We start from the raw sequence: 6,784 nt of genomic DNA on the forward strand, positions 1-6,784 counted from the left end.
ACATGTACCTCCAGGCAGATTTACCTCAGGCACTGTCTTTCACTATCTTTTTCTATTCTGTTCTCATCTCAGGCGTTTGTTATTCATAAGGTAAACTACTACTGCAGCACTTCTAACGTTGTCCTATATTTTCCTCATGACCTGGAGTAAAATTGGTCAGATCGGAGCAAATAATCCTGTCGTGATAACTAGCACCTCTCCAGGGCTTTAGGGAATCAATATTATACTTCTAAAAAACAGTATTATGTAACAGTACACTTTGATCTGATTTAACCAAACTTGCTCCTAATTCAAGCCCTAGAAATCCTTTTAGTGAATAAGGATGGTGCATGAATTGATACCAAGTAGTGGCACCCTGGCCATGTCAGCATGCTCACCTTTGAGCCAGCGTTCTCTATGGTAGAGTAACAGCACAGGGCTGATCCTTGAGGCTGGGCATCTGGGGTAATGTCCCAAGCTCACACCATGACTAGCATTTTGGACGGTATTCTTGGCCAGTGTATGTGTGTGTGTGTGTGCGTGAGAGAGAGAGAGAGAGAGAGAGAGGGAGAGAAAGAGAGAGAGTGTGTGAGTGTGTGTGTTCATTGATTGTTTTGATTCTTTGTATTAATCTTTGTTGGTATAGTTTAGGTTAGTTAGGTTTTACTCCCAAAATACAGTACAGAGTCTGTTTAATACTGTCAGTGTGTCCGTGGCAATACGATGCATACTGAACAATGGTGTCTTATACTCCATCGTGCAAGGAATTCCTTGAATTGGTGACTTGTACAGTCTTCGCAATCTTGCATTTGAATTCCTTGCATCTCTTTTTCACTATATCACACTGTTATATCACACTACACACATGCCTTCCTTCCTGCCTGCTTCCGCTAATTCTCCACCCATCTAGCATGTGTTGATGGAGGAGCCATCTTGTTCCCTCGCCTCCCATACCTGCCCGCGCAAGGTCTGTCCTTGCTGTGTCATCAATCAAGGCTAATTGTGGTGACACATGTTTGACAAGCCCAGCCATCATTCACTCCGTCATCGGCAGCCCGCAATCACTTATCTGTCATCCTCGATGGTGCTGCGCAGAAAATATGTGACGACCTGTACAACAGTAGTCGTATTGTTGGGGGAATTACGTTCTCGTCCCTGTCTCTGGAAGGGAACTTCAGCCTCCCATAGACCACAATGGTGACTTTGCCGCAGTGTTGGTATTTTTCTCAGCAAACCCTAGCCAGCTATAATGACGGGACATACCCGTGTGAGTGCCATTCAAAATGGAGGGCTTCAGTACAGTTACTGGTCTGCCACAGATCATATGAAAACTTTGTCCAAACTGCAAAATCGCAAATTACACCCCGATTGTTGGTGCAAGGGTATTTAGTGAAATGTAGACATAAAACTTTGCCTGTGGATGTGAGTTTTCCAGTTTTTGATTAAAGAGTGGGTTTGAATTTTGATTTGGTCAAGGGTCTGGTTGTGTCTATAATGCTGAGGAGACTCCCAAATGGACCCAGAGTGGACACAGAGTATGTAATTAAATAGTAAATTCTTCGGTGGCTCCAAACCAAAACACCAAGGTACTCATTTTCTAAACCAGCTTACAAGGAACCTTCTCTCGGCCTATGACAAAGTTTTTTTTTTCTCATTTCCTATCTTCTTTTTTTTAAACGTAATTTTGGATGTGGTCTTTTATCATGAAGAGGATCTTGGCTTTACATTCTTTATTATTGTGAATGTGATGCTTCTAATGTGACACTGTTCAATTTTCCCTCTTATTGTTTTATAGCAAACGTGTGCAGCACAAAAATCTCAACGCAGAATTTACATGTTGGCTGGAGGCGCGGCTCCTAGCCCTGAGCGGCATACTTTACACCATAGTGACCCTTATACAACACACACCGCACAAAGCACAGCCTATTGGGAACTGACAGTAGCAAGAAAGCAGATGAAAATAAGAAGCAAACTGGTAATTTATGTCAGTTATCAAAACAGCTAAAGAACTATTTTGGCCCCAACGCCAGTCGACAGACAAGGTATCTCAACACAACAGTCAAAGTTGTTTGTTGACTCTGCAAGCGGAGCAGTATATCAAGCCAACCATCCTACTCCCAAGGTTACCACCAAGCAATCACTCCCCATATCTTTTTCTAATCAGCTGCAGTTTGGCAATCAAAACCTCAAAGAGTGTGTGTGAGGAGAAGTGCTAGGGGGCAGACAAGGATAGAGGGGGCCGAATAACCAGGGAGTGTCTGAAAAGGAAAGACAGACACAGCATAAAACACATGAGAGAGCTAGTGGGAGAGAGCTTGACAGTTTGCCCAGGAAAGTGATCCTTCATGACAGGGAGCCAGCCAGTGTATTTAGTTAGGAGAGAAGTATCAAACAGATGCCATGTAAAAGTGGTCAAATAGACTCGAATTACCTCGGCAATAAGCTCAGCATTTCTGTTCAGCTATACATCCTCTTCCACGCCCTAGAATTTGAGTATAACAAGGTTATGGGAGTAACTGAGGGTATTTCAAACCGTGACTGGGATTTGTGTGTGTGTGTGTGTGTGTGTGTGTGTGTGTGCGCGCGTGCTTGTGTCATTCATTGGGATCTCACTAAATTGAAGTCACAAATAAAGTAGTAGCCATAGTTTCCTTTAAAGGGAGCTTAATAGTGTACCTCAACACTAGCAGACTAGCAAAATCAAGGTAAAATCAATGGGATTACTTTGTATGTGCTCATAGTGGGACTCCCTCTCAGCCCCCTTGAGAAGAGCAACCCCCACATAGAGACCCCCCAGAATGTGGCGTTAGGAGAAAATAAATTATTTAATCAGCTGATTGAAGTTCTCCCTCAAAAACGCACCCCAGAAAGTAGCTCAAACCCGAGCTTAAAACCTGTAGTTCCCTCTCCATGTACTGTAGTAGCAGTAGACTCACTAGCTGTTGAGAGAAGCCAGGGAGCCCGTCACAGCTTCCTGACCGCCCGGAAAATGACGCTTTGAGCACATGCTCTCTACTCAGCAGGGGTAACTTGTAAGCTTTGGGAAGCGGGCTGCATTCAGGACCTATATAGAAGGGGCACAGCCGGCCCCCCAGCGGCACAGTGAAGGACAAGGGCTTTCGGCTGACATTTTTGCACTCTTCCATTGTCGTCATGGTCACTGATGTTTGTTGTACCACTTTATTGGTGTACCGAAAGCAGCTCAGCATGTTTTCACACGTAACATAGTTGTATCTATTAAGGATTTTTTTTGTTGTAGCTATGGAGACAGCAATGATGTCTTGGAACACCGTCCTGAGTGTTAAGCACATCCCGGGCTGAACAAATAGACCGAATGCGCATGGAAGTCGTCAATCATGCCATCGTGGCAAGGAAGTGAAAAAGGATTTCCAGGCTGCAGTTGAACGTTCAACTTGACGGCAAATCTTGTTCTACTGGCACAGACTCTCTTGTTGGCATCTTACAATGTTAATGGCCCATGGGTGCTCAGGCGTCAGTGACTGTCAGGGCGATACTTGACCCATTTTCTTGCCAAGTAGGCTGTAGACCGCACACCTTTCTGAACTGTCGCTAGTACATCCAGTGATACAGGACATCCAATGGTTTGGGACTCTCCTTGTGAGTGTATACAACTTTGTTCCAGCACTGATACAGACCTTGAGAAAAATTAACAAAGGGCCTTGAACAAATGTCTGCTAACTCATTAACTTTCCCATAACTAGATTAGTCATCCCTCAGTCTTCTCATTAGCATCACAAGCACCAGATGTTGATCAGCCACAGGGTTTTGGTTGACGTAGTCAACTGGGATAGCTGGATTCTTCTCCTGGACCTCTTACTCACTCATCTCTTACTGTGAGTTTTGTGCCAACATTTTCAGGGACCCAACTCCAGGTGAAATGGTATAGTTTTAAGAGGTGTGTCTGAGAGCAGACATTCTCCACTCTGCACTGCATGTAACGTATACATGAATCGTTCATTAATTGTATTCCTGCTGAAATGTACAGCCTCGAGAAGATGACCTCTCTAGCTCAATTTACCTTTTCTCCATGATTCTACCCTCCTCGACTCAATCCTACTCAAATTTGATGGCGATGGAACGCTTGCCATAAGGTGAGTGAGATGTTAATGGCACAGGTATCTGTTTCACTGTAAGGTGTTGCTTTGCAGCAAAAGTGAGCCTTGATAAAAAAAAATACTATCCAGATGTACCAAATGGCCCTATTAGTTTTGACTGACAGTACTTAAATTACTCGTCTAATCCTCAAATTGCATTAGTATCATTTACTTGGGCTTTGGACAATGTACTTTGTTTGTACAGTAAGCTGGAAATGTTGAAACCAAGTATTAAAGGGTAATACTTATCAGATTCATCATTCTTAACCGTAAGTGTCGGTTTTCTTTTGGAAGGTTTTTCTTCTCTCCACAAAATCATGTTAGTCACATGAGCCCTTCCCATTGGCTGAATCCAGCTCTGGAGTCTGGTCCCTGCTGGCTCCTTTAATGGATGACAACCCAAAAGATTTGCAGATAAACATAAGATCATAGGAAGCTTTTTTCTTGTTTTCTGACATTGCACATCTTCCTTTTGGCGATCTAATTGTCAGATAACCCTGAAGTGACTTTGTTCTTGGGGCTTAGCATTGATTCAGAAATTGGCTTTGCCAGCTTTGACCAACTGTCAGGCGTGAGATTGTGCGTTAACATGCACGCACACACAAGCTGCTGGCCAATAGCGTGAGAAGGTTAGACCGAGTCCAAAAGCACCAGACTCACCCTATATTCGTGAGAGTTGGCAATCTTGTTTCGGGCACGTGTGTGTGGCTATTCAGTGCTGTAGTTGTAGCTTTAACTGTGTAACAGAGCCACTGAAGGATATGTCCTTTAGAGGGGGAAACTATTCTCCATTGAATCACAAGGTGATTAATCCCTTTGCGAATCCTACACTGCAGAAGGTGCAACGAGCCAATTTCAGTAGGTGTAATCAAACTGCTCCACCAAATAAAGCAGACCCATCTGGTTGCACAGTGCTCTGCTGTTGACATTATTGAGTCAGAAAGGTTTCAGTGTGGCGGGGTTGCGTTGGCCTGTTTACAAAGCATCTGCTCTCCCTCAATCCTGAACTGATGTGAAAGATTTATGTCATCGACCTGACGTTCCACCAACGCTTGTGATGTGTTGCCATGGGCCCAGCAATTAGTGGTTGAACACATCGCTTGCTGCTAGTATAAGAAGATAATAAAAGTTAGTCCACAGCTAAATAACCAGAGGAATTAGCAGCAGAGCCAATGCGCTTCATCCAAGTGTTACAACATTTTTAATAAGCTGGAGGCTAAATAGATGTCTCTAGTGAGTCATAATTACCCGGATACAGAATCAAGGCCAAGTCAATCTGTTGAGTAGAGACACTTGGATGCTCCTATTTCCATTGATTTGTTTACTAAACAGCGGTTGCAAAGATCAATACTTCATTTCTACCGATGATAATCAAATTACAGTTACAACATCCTCACCCTTCAGTAGCTGTACTGTATTTCTTGTACTTGATGTTTGGTGTTCGGAGCTACTGTACGTGGTTGGTGATACTTTCACTCATAATTGCTGACTGACTGAGGATACAGACACACAACCAAAAGTTAATCACAATTTGAAAGAAAATTGAAAACGCAATCTGTGACATGTCAATGGTGAGACGAAGACAGAGCTGTTTTCAATTACAAATTATACATCTAGAGCTTTGTACATTGGTGGTGCCACTATTGGGTCATTTTGTCATCGGCCCACTTAAAATAACATGTATTTTAAGTCATCCATCTGTGTTCAATGATCTAGTTTGTCAAATAGAAAGTATCTGTATTTTATGTACTGAGCATCAAAAGTGTTTCTGAAGTGTTTCTTCTAATCCAGCTGCTACGAGTCGTGGCGTCTACCTTGGGGTCTGGCTGAAATTAGGGCGGTTTTAGACCCCACCCCCCACCCCTCTTCCAGCTGGCCATTTCAGCAACCAGGGCCCTCACTTGATTGGGTCCCCTAATTACCCACAAGCCTCACGGGGTTCTTTTTTGTCCCGGGAGGGCCTGTGTCCCCACACATCATCGCAGGGGAGGGACGCCGAAGGGCGTTAGTCAACACACAGGCCTGTTTTCAACATGTGAGCACTGACCTCCATAGCGTATCACCTTGCACTCATTTAAAAGGTCAAGGCTCAGGTGACCCCACGCCTTTTGCCCGGCCTGACCTTTGACCCCGTGTGGACACTTGTTCAGTCTTTAGCCTCAACAATAGGCTCCATTCAGTGGAGAACAACCTGTAGAACATCTGTTGCTGAGGACAGGGAAATGCCCACGTACAGAAGCAGAGATTCAGCTTGTGATATGTTGCTCTGCATTTGGAATATGTGTACATATAAGCATGTTAAGCACTATCCGGTTCTGGTATATGGGCACTGATTTTGAGCATATATTACACACACACTGTAGGCTACACATTGTACATGTGTACAACATATCTATGTATCTATCTATTGACTTCAGTACAACTGTATTTCATTTACAGTATTCAGTATGCATACCAGCCAACATTAACCAGTCTATAAAAATCACAGATAGCTCTGTACTTTGTACGCAGCAGAAAGACAATATTTTCTTCTCGAAATGCTGTTGGCAGTTTTGGTATCATGCAGCCTCGCTCCTGTTAGATGGTTAGCTAGATTACATTACCTAGATATTGCCAGTTAAGCAGAATTTGGTTTCGCAGCGCCAGACCAAGCAAGTCCCCTTTGGCTGCCTCTGATCTGATTGCATTTC

Source organism: Borostomias antarcticus (assembly GCF_949987555.1).
Source record: "Borostomias antarcticus genome assembly, chromosome: 17".
NCBI lineage: Eukaryota > Metazoa > Chordata > Actinopteri > Stomiiformes > Stomiidae > Borostomias > Borostomias antarcticus.